Here is a 14,015-nt window from a genome sequence, read left to right on the forward strand (position 1 = left end):
CCCAAGTTTCCAAAAACCCCTAACCAAACTCCCTCTTCTCTTTTTCAACAATAGGTTATTGTTCTGGGGATAATGGGTCATTTCTTCCTGGTACTTTCTGGCTGCTTGATGGGGGATGCACAGTAAAGAAGGGTCAGGACTCTTCTGGTCTCCAGAATGCTTTTCAGAGGCCCACCTCCAAGAGGAAATCTCTTATATATACATGTCAGAATTCATAAATAAAACGCAGGGAGACCAAATCTCCAAATTCAAAGGATGCTGGAAAGCAGAATAAAAGAAGTCTCTTTGTACCTCCCTCTTGAAGGGAAGCAGAACAAACACAAATATGTGACTCTCATGTGCTTAGCCCTCAGGTACATGGCTGGCTTACATTTAATTCTCACAACCATCTTTTAGATGCAGTTATCTTCCCCGTTTTACCAAAGCAAGAGCTCAGAAGTTGAATGACGTGCCCAAGGACAGAGAGCTATTACATAGAAGAACTTGAGTTCAAACCCACATTCCTCTGATTCCAGAGCTTGCGCTCTTTCTACTGTAAGGTGGAAGTTTGCCACTATCAGAAGCTAGGTTCCATGCTCCAAACAAAGCCTGGAAGCCCGGCCACAACCTGCCTCTGGACATGTTGAGGGACTACTTCCATGGCTCTAACAAGTTAACCTCACTAGGCCTTGCTTGGCTCTGTAGAGGAAAGACTAAAACTAGATAATTTAACTACAAGTCTACAAATGCTACACACTCCCCTCTTGCCTAGTCGCTTTTCCTATAAACCATTCTTCCTTTCTAAACCTTCTCTCGTGGTTTATTTCAAATCAGCCCTTTCATCTATAATTCTCAATTTAAACTTACTTTTGTTACACTAAATGGTATAGTACTTTTTCTCACCTCTGGGTCTTTAGAAGGGTACTTAATGTGCAGGGAGTTGTGCGGGGGGGAAGTAGAGAGTGACTCAGAATCTAGGGAGACCCTCAGGAAGCTAAGTCCCATGTAGGCTGGTATCTGATCTCTGCTGGTATTCATACTGAATGTACTCTACCCCTATTATCAGGCACAGGGGTGTGGCCCAGAGAGAGAAGTCAAAACACCCGTGGCCTCTAGATGGCCTCATCTCAGGCGATTTCAAACCCTCACCCAGCCCTGCAGTCACCCTCCTAACTGCAGGACAATTAGGCTTTGTTTAGGGGCCCCATTCCCCAAACTCTAAGGTGGGGAAGCTCCCTTCTGGGGGGCAGAGGCCAAACAAGCTTCAACCCCCTGCCCACAGGTGTGACCCACCCGGGGTGGGGATGGGGGAAAGGCACCAGAGCCCTCCTCTAACACAGCAGCGTGGCCCATTTCCCAGTCACTGAAGAGAACTGGGTAGGAAGGCCAATTACCTGAAGTCGAGCTATAGGTGCTATAGACTAAAATCATTTTTTGCCTTGGAGACTTCAAAGACCAGAACAGCTTTGGAGGGGCAAAGCCTCAACAGTCAGCACAACTTCCCTGGCCCTTCACCCTCACCCCAGAGGCAATGCTTGGACCGGCTGTGGCAGGACTGATGGCACTGTGCTGAATCTGCCTGTGGGACCACAGCAGGACCAGGCTAGATCCTCCTACTTTATTAGTGACCAGAAAAATGCCAGGGACACAAAAGACAACATGTTTGAGAAGCTACTCAGTGAATAATCTACTCAAAAGCATCCTCTGTAGACCCAATCTCTGTTAGTTTTCTCTCTTTCCTTTAACCTTGATCCCCCACCATAATCCCATACCTGAGCTCTAGACCTCCACATGGAGGGAGGGACTCTTGAGTGCTGGCATCAAGGGAATGAACTCTCCTGTCTAAAACTGCAAAGTACAACCCCGAATAGGCCCCGGCCACTTGGGTAAGAGCACTTGATGGAACTGCAGTGCAGGGAAGGAACGTCTGGAAAGGAGGCTGTTGGGAGGCGGGGCTCTGTGTCACTGGAGAAATTTCAATCTAATTACAAAAATATAAGAACCCGCTGTTCTAATCCACCTCAGCAAAATCTCTTGAGGTAGGTCTGCCCCTTTGGGTGGGGGCCGAGGGCGTTTCTGAGGTGAGAAAGGGGAGAAGAAAGACTGTGGGGCTGCCTGCACTCCTGCGGTGGGAGCCCCTGCAAACAGCAGCTTGGCCACTGCAGCACCATTGATTTTCCAGGGGTCGATATTCTGCTCCCACAGATCTGCTCGGCTAGAGGTTTAATCACATTGAGTGCTTCTGCTCAACATCTCCCCTGCACTTCCCCCTCCCCAAACCAATAAAACAAACACCAAACACAAGCAGAGTCGACAATGGGTAGATGTCTCTCCCCACAGCTGGCCCCCACCCTCAGAAAATTCTAAATACCAGCTCCAAGGGAGCCCAAGCTACATGGGCAGTCCACACGAAGCTGCAGAGACAGACCCACAAGTGCCAGAGAACCTTTTAACCCACTGAACAACACTCCCATACAGACCCTTCTAATAATTCTGAGATTTTACATTAAAAACTCCAATTTCCCAATTCATGAAAAAAATAGATCCTAGAACTCCCCACAGTGTAGCAATCAGTTGAAACCTTGTTTTTCAGTTTGCCACAGTCCCCACCAGGCCTGTAAAAATACCATGTTACCTACCTGACCAGCCTTGGACACACACCCCTCCCCTGCAAAGGCTTCTCACTTGGGCCAGGAGAGAAATGTCTTATCTAGTCAGAAACCACCTCTTGGCCAAAAACGTACAGTGTTTTAAGGGTCACTAGCTAACAGACTCAAATCTGAAAAAAATGAAACTGGGTCAGAGCTGGGCCTGAGTTAGAGCAGTCAAGAACAGTGCATATTTATGGAAAAGGGCTGTTCTAATCCCAGCAGGAAACAAGCACTGTAAAGCTTGAGAAAGCAAAGAAGTTAGGAACTCCCTACTTTTCCCCAAGTTAAGCATTTCCTGTTAGGAAAGCCAACCACATAGACCTTGTTCCACCATGATCATCAGCTGAAATCCTAGAACTTGAGCAAAGAGGACGGGGAAAAAGGGGAGAGGAAAGAAACACAGAAAAGGCGGCAGAGTTCTAGATATGAGAAGTGTAAGGGAGAGGGAGTGTGGCCTTAGGCTTCCACCTCATCTAGCTGTCCCTCAGAATTATAGGCAACCAGAAAGCAAGCAAGGATACAACATGCACAACTGGGGAAGGAAAGGTTGGCACTGTGCTGAACACAGCTTAGACCAAGGTCTAGGGAGCTCAATGGCCTCCTTGGGTTGGTATTTAAACCCCTAAATATGTTATTTGCCAGTGGTCTTCCCTACCATGGCCTACTGGTCTAGATAAAATCCAAAGATTTGGGGAAGGTATACAACAAACAGATCTGACAGTAGGGACTGAACAGCATCTTTTTTTTTTTTTTTAAGATTTTATTTATTATTTATTTGACAGAGAGAGAGACACACAGTGAGAGAGGGAACACAAGCAGGGGGAGTGGGAGAGGGAGAAGCAGGCTTCCCGCTGAGCAGGGAGCCCGATGCGGGGCTTGATCCCAGGACCCCGGGATCATGACCTGAGCTGAAGGCAGACACTTAACGAATGAGCCACCCAGGCGCCCCTGGACTGAATAGCATCTTAAACCAGAATAGACAGCCATCAACCCCAAAGGCCTTAAAACCAGAAGAACAACTCTGAACACAGGGAAGACATAGTCAAGTTCTGAAAGTAGAAGATGAGGGGAAAATGACCAAATATTTTTAATAACAGTTCCTCTGAACACTGATTCCGTTTATTTGGAACTTGATCTTTCTCCTACCTTCCCCAGAATGTAAGGAAATTACCTTCACTTATCTCTGTAAACAATATTCAGTATTCCTCCCACATCAAAGCTGGCCTTAAGGGACAGGTTTGCCGACTCTCATTTTGAGCCTTCAACTCTCAGTTTCCACTTTCAACAAGGCATGGCTTCTTAGCTTCCTTGGGAAAGGTCAAATGGGAAGCAAGCAAGCCGCTTGCAGGTGAGCTCCACCCTATGGCAATCAGAGACTATGTCACAATACCAGCCAATTCCATGCTGACACCAAGTGGGGAAGATGGAAAAGGGTCAGGCTGTGGAAGTGGATGGCGCAAGAGAGCAAGCACTGGTCCCCAAAGATTGAATGCCAAATATCTTAGAAACATGGAAAAAAGACAACAGAACTAATTCTATGCTTGATTTATCAGGTATGTTAACATAGCTCCATACCCAGGGGTCCTCCCCTCTGGACCAAGTTTGGTGGAACAGATTCTCACTCTTGTGTAGGGCGGCCCTAGTGGTTTCTGAAGGATAGTATTTCTAGGACGGCTTGGTTTATTTCTTGTTCAAAAAGCCCAACACCCCTCTAGCCCCCTAGGACAGATGAGACACAGCTTGGCCATCACACATCTGGGGCCTGGCTTTCTGATTTTGTTGGGTCTTTTTGGAGAAGGACAATGGCAGAAGCCAGGGCATGTACTTCACTGAGGTAATCTCCCAAACAGCTTTGCAGGTTATAAAAGCACCAACAGGGGGGCACCTGGGTAGCTCAGTCAGTTAAGCATCTGCCTTCAGCTCAGGTCGTGATCCCGGGGTCCTGGGATCGAGCCCCACATTGGGCTCCCTGCTCAGCAGGGAGTCTGCTTCTCCCTCTCCCTCCGCCCCTTCTTCTGCTCATGCTCGCTTGCTCTCTCTCTCTCTCGAATAAAATCTTAAAAAAAAAAAAAAAGCACCAATAGGAGAGAAAGGGAAGTGGGGTGGAGCGTGGTGGTGGAAGAAAGCCATGGTCACCAAGGCAACTGAGTTCATCCATACGTTGACTCAGGAATTTCAAGAAATTCTAGTTTTTGAGGTTTCTTCCTTCCAGAGTATTTTCTACATCTTCCTGGAGAGTAGACCTAAATCCAGAAACTACAGTATCACTACCTTTGCCTAGAAATCTCAGCCCCACATCTCTATATAACTCTTCCTTCTCTCCAGAAGAGAATATGGCATTCTTCTTTCTCTTAAAGGAGCTTTTTACTGATCCTTTATAGGAGTTGGTCCTAATAGTAAAAGCACTGGACTGGAAGTCAGGGAACCAAATGTTCTCGTTTACCTAATGACTTGGGCAAGTCCTCCTTTACCCTTTCTGGGTCTTAGGTTCCTCATATGTAAGGTTAGGGGGTTGGGGGTAAGGGGGAGGGGTGTAATGTTTTTGTTAGTGTAGTGAACATTCTATGGACCAGCTCATGCTGTCTCCATTCTGCTCTTTTCTTAATTGTAGAGGTTAAAAAGCGAAAAACCACGTTTCCCAGAATCCCTTGTGAATGGGTTTAGATACAATTCAGGTTCTACTAATTAGAAGCAAACTCAAGATTAGATCAAAGTATGGCAGAGACCATATTTCTGTCTCCTTCACTTGTTCCTGCAACAGCATTCTGGCTTCCTCTTCCAGTAAACTGGGCGCTGGTTCTGGTGGCAGCAGCCGCTCCTTCTTGACTCTAGCTTACTGATCCCTGGATAGCAGATTTAGAGCAATTAATATGATAGTGGCTCAAAGGTAGGAGTTTCCCTGGTGGGTCAAATCTAGTTTTAGGTCCTGCTCCTGAAGGACAAGCCTAGAGCATGCTTCCTCAATCTTTCTAGCAAATTTGTTAAGCCCAAATCCCTATATTAAATCCCTCTCTATTAAACATACCTGTAGAAACCACTCCATCTGACACAGGATTATCAGATGATCCCAAAAGAATGGTTGTGAAGGAGAGACGAGAACAGTTATTTACAAGGCATATTCTCTGCCAAGATAGCATCTTCTGGGGAAAATGGGCAAGATGGAGGAGTCTTAGAACTTTAAAATACATTTGTCCAGGGGCACCTGGGTGGCTCAGTTGGTTAAGCGACTGCCTTCGGCTCAGGTCATGATCCTGGAGTCCCAGGATCGAGTCCCGCATCGGGCTCCCTGCTGTCAGCAGGGAGTCTGCTTCTCCCTCTGACCCTCCCCCCTCATGCTCTCTATCTCATTCTCTCTCTCAAATAAATAAATAAAATCTTTAAAAAAAAAAAAAAAAAAATACATTTGTCCAGAACAAGCTTCTTTACTTCTTCGCTTTTTTACACCTCTCTGTACTTTCTCCCTCCCACTCTAACCCCAGAGTGGGGGTGGGGGGGCTGAACTGCTCACACAGGACAGAAGGCTGAGTCAGCACATGCTTTCTTTCCATCTCTATACTCTCTGCAAGCTTTTACTCTGCTGAGGATAGCATTACCTGCCCAACCCCATATATGTATTCTCTGGACTTTAGGGAGGTTTGGGCTAGAAAGGGTACCAAGTATCTTCCGCAGCAGCAAGAAATATGTTTATAAGCTCCAGGTGAAAAAGAACCAGTCCTGACAACCCTGCGCAGCTGAGGAGTGAGGACAGGTTTGGCTGCAAAAGATCCCAGCTCTTCGTCTTATGGCAATCTCTGGTCTGAGCAACGAGCCACCAGCTTCCTGTAGCAGGGCTGGGGACAAACTGAAGAACAAGGTCAAATCCAAGGGGTGTATGGTTTGCTTGGTGGGAAGGAGGTACTTCCTGCCAGTCCTCAGAAGAGCTAACTGACCCCAGGAGCCATCACACCAGAAGTAAGGCTCTGTTCGTTTTCAGACTGAAGTTGTTCTGAAGAAAACAAAAGGTTCTAGCAAGAGGAATCTGTGTGAGACACACAGGCAGGAAGCAGAGCTGAGCCACCAGTGACTAGAATAGAAACAGGAAATGGGCCCAGGAACAAGCATACAGTACTGCGCGCTAGCAGCACGGGCCCCAGCAGGCACCAGGCGGTATCAGGGCCGGAGCAGCGTGACTAAGACGGAGAAGCGGATTGGCTAGCCCCGCCAGAGAACCAGCGTTCTCGAGATGGGACGGCTACTTGCACAAAGTACAGTCTGGGCAGATATGACAGAGGGGGTGGGGATTTCCTTTCTGAGACTTTTTGAGAGCACCTGGGCTACATTCAAGGGGAGCAAGCACAGATACACAGTCAGATATAAAGAAAACAGGTCACCAAGCTCAGAAAGGCCCAGCTTCTCTGAGTACCAAAATTGCTAGTGGCATTTTTGTTAGCCCCTTGAAAATAAGCCATCAAAAGCCTAGGCAAAAACTGTTGGCCTGTTTCCTTTTACCATGAAATGTGACAAAAGGCAACACAGTGTAAAATTTAAATCCTTCAAGCATTCCAATTTTTTAAGCCTTCAGAGGATTTCTATCACTCCCCCCAGTAAACCTACACAACAAAAAGCTGGCCTCCAAGCTCAGGTGGGCAGCAAGAACCTGGGGCTGCTCAGCACAAGTTTACTGAGTAGCCAGCTGCCTGGCCCAGGTGCTAGATGCAGACCTCATGCGCAAGCAGAGGCGCCTGCATAATGCCAGGCCAACATGAAGAAACTGGGGAAGTCCCAGAGAAAGTATTTCAGCTAGGTTTTGAAGCCAAAGTAGGAGTTTGCTGGGCATTAAGAGAGCGGGAAGGTAGATGGGCAGACATCTTTGGCACGAAGACAATGGCAGGAAGGACTGGGGGTTGTGAGGAGCTTGAGGCACACCCAGGCAGCTGGAGATGAGGCTGCACAGGTCTGCTGGGAGCTGCAGATGGCCCCACAGTGGGGTCTGGCCTGTAGGCATGGGGAACCAGGGCCCCTAAAGCACCACAAAACAAGTGGTGGTGGTCTCCGACTCCCATCCCCCACACTCAGAGATTATTTAAACATTACCAGACACAGTAAAACTCATTGTATTCCAAAGTCCCCAGCTTGATATTTCATTTGAAAATTTTACTCTCCATTCTCAGGGTCTAACTCCTTGCTTCTTTTTTTTTTAAGATTTTATTTATTTGACAGAGAGAGACACAGAGAGAGAGGGAACACAAGCAGGCGGAGTGGGAGAGGGAGAAGCAGGCTTCCCGCAGAGCAGGGAGCCTGATGTGGGGCTCGATCCCAGGACCCCGGGATCATGACCCGAGCCGAAGGCAGACGCTTAACGACTGAGCCACCCAGGCGCCCCTAACTCCTTGCTTCTAAACCATTAGGCAAATGAATCACCTGGGGATCTTGTTAACAGTGTTGGATTCAATAAAGCTGGGTGGGACCCAAGAACCTGCATTTCTAAGACAATTCCCAGGTGATGTCCATGCTGCTAGATAACAGACCACATTTTTTCAGTAGCAAGGCTCTACTTGATTAACATTGGCATTAATCAGGACACCGTGCTTTAAGAAGAAAGGCACAGAACAGGACTTGCTCCTGTCCAACTCAAGGGGAACCAAAGAACCAAACTCTAGTCAACTTTCCACTTTTTGAGGGGATTCCCTAGTTGGTCAGTTCTTCCAGCAGACCTGACCTATCATTTGGACACATTCCCTCTCCCACCCTTCCCTGTACTGCAGCTGTCCTTTTCACAACTCATCTGTGCCTCCATGACGAGAAGGCCTGGGAAGACAAAAGTGAAATGGAAATCCTTTCAGGACAAGTCTGGTAAATTTTTTTTTTTTTAAGATTTTATTTATTTATTTGACAGAGAGAGAGCGAGAGCAGGAACACAAGCAGAGGGAGTGGTAGAGGGAGAAGCAGGCTTCCCGCTGAGCAAGGGAGCCCGATGTGGGGCTCCATCCCAGGACCCTGGAATCATGACCTGAGCCGAAGGCAGATGCTTAACGACTGAGCCACCCAGGCGCCCAAGTCTGGTAAATATTAAATGGCAAAGGGGTTGAGGCTTTTGGCTGAACTTGAAGAGAGGATCAGATTGTCTTTCTTCTGCTGGGTGGGATGCTAGAGGAAGTATTTCGTCTGAAATATCAGAGAGAGCTGGATTCAAATCCTGATTCTGACCCTTAGTTTCTTCTAATATAAAAAAGGAGTGGTCACTTAGTATATTTCAATTCCTGCTCTTCTAGGAGGATTGGTGTTGCCTGTAAGCTCTGTTCCTGGCCTCACTCTCCTGCCCTCTTAAGATTTGGATTCTACAGGAACAACATAGTTCCCTCCCATTTCCTCTTTCCAGATCACTGGAACCCAAGTTCTCAGGGTCTGAGAACATCACAGTAGTAAAACATGAGTGCTAATAATTAGCTACATTGTTATTAAGTGAAATCTAAAGAAGGGCTTGGAAACCCAAGTGATTAAAAAAAAAAAATCCGGGGCGCCTGGTGGCTCAGTCATTAAGCGTCTGCTTTCGGCTCAGGTGTCCTGGGATTGAGCCCCGCATCAGGCTCCCTGCTCTGAAGGAAGCCTGCTTCTCCCTCTTCTACTCTCCCTGCTTGTGTTCCCTCTCTCGCTGTGTCTCTCTGTCAAATAAATAAATAAAATCTTTAATAATAATAATAAAAAAAATCTGTAGATAATTCAATAGACATGAAGAATCCTAATCCTATTCTCTACCTCATTCCCAGCATCAACGACCTCCACTCTTACACTAACCAGAAGAAACAAGTATGATGCAGCTCTTCAACAGCAGCCTCTCTGACTTTTCCAGTCAAGGGTACAGTGTCCTTTGTGAGCTAACCCAGTGAGTGCCCTTGATTCCTTTCTTTCACAACTCCTGAAAGATAAGTCTGTTTATACCCTCCTAACATTCTGCCAGCATCTTCACTCTTCTATCTACCTGCCTTATACACATGCGGGTCTTCAGATGAAGCGGAGGAATTTGGGCTGATTCAGCTGCCCCCTCCCTTCAATGCCTTTCAAGAATGTTCTTTACCTTTACACCTTTCCCTTGCTCATTTCCTTTGCTCCAGCCCTCAGAAATCAGGTCCTCTCCACACGTAAAAAGGAACGCCATAACCTGCTTTCTGACAAATCCAACTTTATATTCTTTGAAATATAAATGTGATGTGGACCATCACCCCAACACACTGGGCTTCCACAAACAGGACACAATCCTGGTCCTCCTCCAAGCTCACCAGCTATCTGCTGGGCACTTCCACCTGACGCCTACAGGCTGTCAAGGGCTCCCACTGGCTCCTCCCTCCATAAGCCACGGCCTGGGAGGCCTCCTTCATTCCGCGGTTTAACTATGAATCACTCCACAGACCACTCTCCGACTCAACCCAGACTCAGCTCTTACTCAAGTTGCAGTCTCCTGTCTCCAACTAGGAGCTAAGCATTTGTTTTTAAACATTTCACTACATGGAACTTAACTTTTCCCCAATAATGAGTTTTCCTATTAGCCTTTCTATTTCTGTCAATGAGATCTCTCTTTCTCCCCACCCCCCTTCAAGATCATTAAATTTTCTACCCACTTTCTCTCAGTTCTACAGAATCTTTCTTGCACAGCTCAGAACTGGGCCTAGTTGGCTATGCAAATGACACAGAGGGGTACAACTCCACACCTCTCCCCAGAATTATTTCAACAGTTTAACTTCTCCCCTTGCTTCCAGACTCTCCCCTTTTCAAACCACACTATACACGAATGGATTATTTTTTAAACATTAGTTTTATCACGTTACTGCTCTAATAGCATATTTGCAGGCCTCTAAGATCAAATTCAAATGGCTTACTTGGCCCACCAGGGCCCTAACCCCTGTAATCTAGCTTTCCTTCCTGTTACTCCCCACGCCCTAGAAGCCTGATCCTGACCAGTCCCCCAGCAGCATCTATACTATACCCCACCCCTGGCTATACTTTTCCTTTCCAACCACCCAAGTATGTCCATATCTAGGTCATTCTAAACTTCTGCCATGTTTTCCCTCAACTATTTAGACATAAATAATCACCGACTTCACCAAACTAGGAAAGCACCCATTGTAACAATCAGGCATACATTCTTCTACCTGTTTTACTAATGAAACAAAGAAGAATACTTGAGGGCAGCAACCATGTCATATTCAAATCACAGGCTACCTCAGAAGTCATCAAAGTCTAACCCTTGTCTAATGCCTGTCTGCCTTCTATAGAATACCCACAGCAAACAGTGTACTAGCTTTTACTCGAGGGACAGGAAACTTATCCACCTTTTTTTTTTTTAATATCCTTATCCTCCAGATCACAAAAGAACTTGTGTCACACTTGGGCTTAAACCCACTGGCAACAGGTAGCCAGGTTTTTAAAGCAGTAATGTTAACTTGCCAGATTTTTTTAAAAAGACCTATTTATTTATTTGAGAGTCAGAGAAAGAGAGAGAAACATAAGCAGACTCCCCACGGAGCGGGGAACCTGACAACGATGGAGGGCTCAATCCCAGGACCCTGAGATCATGACCCGAGCCAAAGGCAGCCGCTTAACCGACTGAGCCACCCAGGCGCCCCAGTAATCTTTGTTTTAATTAATCTCCAGATGATTCTCAGTGCATGCTAAAGTTTGAGAAGCACTGATCTACTTAACCTTTCCAGAGCTGAGCTTTCAATCCTATATCTATTTTCCACCACTGAATGGAAACTCTATCCCAAGTACACTTTCAGATTATAACATAAATTTACAAATGTGCCTCAGTAAGAAAAAAATTGGGAAGCATTCATTATTCTAGGGAAACCACATACACTTGAATGAATCACTTAAACAGAAGCTTTTAAAGATGTAACTCCAAGTCATTCCCAGAAATGATTATAATCAAAAGTCAGATACCAATTTTCAGATGAGACCCTTAAAGATTTCACTCCAAACTAAAGGAAATTAAAGACTTAATGAAACACCTAGAGATCTGCTTACCCATCCCTTACAAGAACCTTCTTACCATAAGGTGAAGTAGTAGCTATTCTATAAGATAGATGACAAACCCTAACCTCACTTCTTCTTAAGGCCACTGTCAGGAAGCACAAATAAATTAATCCATCTTCTAAAATGGAGTTTAGGCCTTCCCATAACAGGCTGTGATACCTGCCTTGCCCTCGAAGTGGAAAACAACAATCTTACAATATGGTCAAGCTGTCCCCTGTCAGACATACACTTTCTGAATGAACAATGTAATAAATACTGCTCAGGTTCATTCGTTCACTGAATTGGAGCCTACCTTATGCCAGGCACTATGATGGCCATGAGCAAGACAGAGACAGTCAGTCCTCACTGAGCTTGTGTTAAATAAGTAATTGAAATTACATTTGAGATAAATACTGACAAAACACATGGGTGCATGTTTGGATTAGTGGATCTCTACCAGGGCTCCAAATCAGAATCACCAGGGGCAGCTTCTAACCATAGCAAAGACCAAGCCTCATCAACCCCAAACAATTCAGAACTCTGTGAACCTCAGCCATTGGTTTTTAAAGAATATTTGCTCCCCAGGTAATTCTAACATGCAGCCAAGGTAGAAAACCACTGGTCTGGGGCATCATGTAATAGATGTTAGGGGCAAAAAGGTCAGCAACACAGTGCCTGCCCTCCAGAAGCTTACCATCAAGTGGAAGAGACCCAAGCGTAGAGGTATCAGCAAATTGCTCTGGTGATGTGAAGCAAAGAAACCTCAGATATAGGATAGTGTTTCTCCTGGTATAAGGATGGGGAAGTGATCCCCGAGGGCTATATAAGGTGCTTTTACCTATGTTACCAAGGTTTGCTTTCTAAAGATGGGTCCTCAGGCACTGAATCATTCTTTATACCTTTTAATATGTCTTAAATACTGCAGGGGTTTTTTTTTGTTGTTGTTGTTGAAATAAAAACTAACTTTAGTCAGTGAGGGCATCATAGACATTACTTAAGCTGAATTTTGACCTTTGATTAAGAAGAAGTTTTCTGAGGAAATAATCTTGAAGATGTAGTCTGAAATACGAACAAGAGGAGTTAGGAGGAAACGTGTATTAGGCAAAGGGAAGGGTCTGTGCAGAGGCCTAGAAGCAGAAAAAAGCATGGGGCCTTAAAAAACTGAGACAAAGTTGTAATAACAAGGCAAAGGGCAAAAAAGGATGAAGTAGAGGTTCTCACAGTGCCATCCTGGCCCAGCAGCACCAGCAGCACCAAGAAATTTGTTAGAAATGCAAAGTCTCAGGCCTCATTCCAGACCATTCAGAAATGGGGGGCAGCCTACATAATATTAAGGATTTTGGATTTTATTCTAAGATTAATGAAAAATAGTTGAGAGGTTTTAAGTAGAGGGATAACATAATCAGGATAATAGCAACTAAATGGTTTGGCATTAATAGCTGAGCAAAAACTCCTCAAAATCTAATTTTTGTAATGATCAGGATCAGAAACCATAATGAGTCTTTAAATCAAGGGTCACAATCATAAAGCCCTTAGGGCTAAGTGGGTAAGGTGAATGAGCGAAGAGGAGGATGTGGAAAACTGGAGGCTGTCCTCCAGTCAGCCTAGCTTCTGTTCTGGAGCCAAACACGAAGAGGTGCCCCATAAACATCTGCTGAGTGAAGGAATACACCAGCAAACCTAGGATCCCTTGACACAACTGCTTCAGAAGAGTGGGCCCCTCCTAGGGAATCCCGACTTTTCCTTTCTTCAAATGTGACCGTTTCCCAGCCTGGCTAGGCAAATCTGGCATCAAACCAAAATTTCAAAGAATAACCACCTTTTGTTTCTTAGTCCAAATAGCAGAGGGATAAAAAGCAATTCAACAAACAAGATGCCAGTAACCCAGCCAGCTTACCTCCCACATAGAGCTTCTACCACAGAGCAAATGCCCCATTTGGACGAATCTATAGTAGAAGCCTGAGCTTGGGGACGCTCCCTGTGACAGGCTGCCCAGGAACAATCCCGCCCTGGGCCCACGAGGGTGCCAGGCCCTTCACTTCGGCGGGTCAAGTCAGAAGCTCTGGATTTGACAGCACAAGGCTCTCAACCCTTAGAAGACATGCAATGTGTTTGTATGCTAGGCTTCTCAGGACTGAAAAATAACAAATACAGTTCTGCTGGAAGACTACCAGGAGCAAGCAGACACTTTGTGATGGGGAGCAACTTAAAGCACCAGCACAAATCCGTTGATCTGGTTTCTTGCCACGGCAGCACCTCACCCAGATTTAGCGACAGACCACAGATGACGAGGGAGTAGTTCTACATCTCTGGCTGAATCAAGTTAAAAAACACATCCCAGTGAAGTTTGGGATGCAGAAAAGGATTGCAACAGTCATTAATGAAAAGGGAACAAAG

At 45.8% G+C, this 14,015-nt stretch overlaps 1 protein-coding gene across 2 annotated transcripts in view; it reads right to left on the reverse strand.

Annotated features, from left to right (window-relative positions):
• The window catches only part of ARID1A (AT-rich interaction domain 1A), a 67,803-nt gene that overhangs the window by 23,572 nt on the left and 30,216 nt on the right, over positions 1–14,015 (reverse strand). The gene's annotated exons all lie outside the window — the stretch shown is intronic.

Source organism: Halichoerus grypus, chromosome 5 (genome assembly GCF_964656455.1).
Source record: "Halichoerus grypus chromosome 5, mHalGry1.hap1.1, whole genome shotgun sequence".
In the NCBI taxonomy this organism is placed as follows: domain Eukaryota; kingdom Metazoa; phylum Chordata; class Mammalia; order Carnivora; family Phocidae; genus Halichoerus; species Halichoerus grypus.